Here is a 2,500-nt window from a genome sequence, read left to right on the forward strand (position 1 = left end):
GGGGAGACGGCACGTGGCTGAGTGCACAACATTTGGACCGTATGGTTCGCTGTTGTTGGGCGCAGTCGTACGGTCACACATGTGCCACAGCGTATCATTCAGTACATACGGACCTATGTGCAGTACAATGTGAGGATTAAGCTTACGATATCAGCGGACAGTGGACACAGGCCGTACCACGACGTAGACTGAGCGCTTCGACATGCGAATGCCAGTGAACAGCTGCGAAGGGCATTGAACACGCAAGCACCTGAACGACCAGCGTGCGAAGGCAGGGTGGAGGGGGGGGGGCGATGTACATCCTGCAGTTGTCCACATTACAGTGTACAGCGGGAGCATGTAAAAAGTAAGCAACACTTGCGAAGTGTTCAACATGAAACGACACACAAGAGGGTGGGCGGTGCGAGTAGCGAACTATATTCAGAGGGTTGTGGTTAGACAACACTAGATTAATGTAACGTGTCATATGCCAATTACAGAGCAGGTTAAGGCACAACGTGGGTTAGGTTAAGGCACAACGTGGGTTAGGTTAAGGCACAACGTGGGTTAGGTTAAGGCACAACGTGGGTTAGGTTAAGGCACAACGTGGGTTAGGTTAAGGCACAACGTGGGTTAGGTTAAGGCACAACGTGGGTTAGGTTAAGGCACAACGTGGGTTAGGTTAAGGCACAACGTGGGTTAGGTTAAGGCACAACGTGGGTTAGGTTAAGGCACAACGTGGGTTAGGTTAAGGCACAACGTGGGTTAGGTTAAGGCACAACGTGGGTTAGGTTAAGGCACAACGTGGGTTAGGTTAAGGCACAACGTGGGTTAGGTTAAGGCACAACGTGGGTTACGTTAAGGCACAACGTGGGTTAGGTTAAGGCACAACGTGGGTTACGTTAAGGCACAACGTGGGTTACGTTAAGGCACAACGTGGGTTACGTTAAGGCACAACGTGGGTTACGTTAAGGCACAACGTGGGTTACGTTAAGGCACAACGTGGGTTACGTTAAGGCACAACGTGGGTTACGTTAAGGCACAACGTGGGTTACGTTAAGGCACAACGTGGGTTACGTTAAGGCACAACGTGGGTTACGTTAAGGCACAACGTGGGTTACGTTAAGGCACAACGTGGGTTACGTTAAGGCACAACGTGGGTTAGGTTAAGACACAAATTGCGTTACAAATTGCGTTACATTGCGGTACAAATTGCGTTACATTGCGGTACAAATTGCGTTACATTGCGGTACAAATTGCGTTACAAATTTGGTTAGGTTAAGGTGCAAAATGGGTTGGATTACAGTACACAACATGGTAAGAGATAGTGTGTTTGGGGGGGGGGGGGGGGGCAGGTTCGTTGGTAGTGATCATTGTAAGTGAATGTCTGAGGCAGCGTCAGTATGTCACAGCAGTTCTGTCTCGTCAGGATGCGCTTTTCGCTCGTGACTGGAGGCGCGCCGCGTCTGTGGTTGCGGCAAGGGAGTGGCAGACCTGTGTGATTCATTCCTGCCATTGTTTCTGTGCCGTAACAGGAGGCAGTGTGGTGGTGTTGGGTGCACCCCTGTGTAGGACATGTGTGGGTGTTGGTGGCTTATCTGAGCAATTGTGGATGTTGGACGGGTGGGATATTCTATTTTATAATTGGACCCCCTGGTGTGGTTATCATAGTGTGGATGGTGTACTGTGGCGGAGAGGATGCACCGGACGTTGGTCCATGCTGGTGCTTACATATCGTATCTGTGTCTGTTACAGGCAGAGAGTAATGTGTGATGGAGTGTCTCGCTGAGGTGTGGTTCATATTGTGTGCACAGACTTACAGCATGTATAGGGACAGCGGGAATTTGGCATATTGGATATAACTCGTCATGAAACGCAAGATATAGGGGTGGATTGCAACGTACGAGTGCGGGAAGAGTCCGCCGTTCATCCGCTTGGGTTGCGATTTGGGCGGTTGGGGTGGGGCACGTGCGGGTGCGGGTGGAGTGTGATTGTCGGTTGACTACTTCGTGCGACGCAGGCACTGGCGTTCGGGTTCCTGTGGTGGACAGATGATGCAGGCTTTGTGGGTGGCGTCGAAAAATGGGTACTGTGGGACCTAGCGATGTCGTAGTCGGGGTGGCGTCTCATAGATGGCGGTATCGTCGGTGCAGCAGGTCATGTTTCGGGAGACTTGCAGATGGCGGTATTTAGTTTTCGTGTTGCGCGCGACATGGTGGACGTAGTGTCGTCCGATTCGCGTAGATGGGGCTATTGCATGTGGTTTCGTCACATTGTCATAGATGGCGATGCTGTGGTTTGGCAGTATGGTTGGTGTAGTTCCGTTGGATTCCTGTAGATGGAGGTGTCGTTTCTGGGCCAGACGGCAATGTAGTTTGGTCACATTCTCATAGATGGCTGTGTTGTGTCTGTGGGTGGCGGTGTCAGCGTCGTCCCATAGAGGGCGGTATGGTCTGTTTATTGTGGACGTTGATGTCAGGACCAGAGGGCGCGCGCGAACCGTTGCCCATATTTTCCTACC

Source organism: Schistocerca cancellata, unplaced genomic scaffold (assembly GCF_023864275.1).
Source record: "Schistocerca cancellata isolate TAMUIC-IGC-003103 unplaced genomic scaffold, iqSchCanc2.1 HiC_scaffold_650, whole genome shotgun sequence".
Taxonomy (NCBI): Eukaryota; Metazoa; Arthropoda; class Insecta; order Orthoptera; family Acrididae; genus Schistocerca; species Schistocerca cancellata.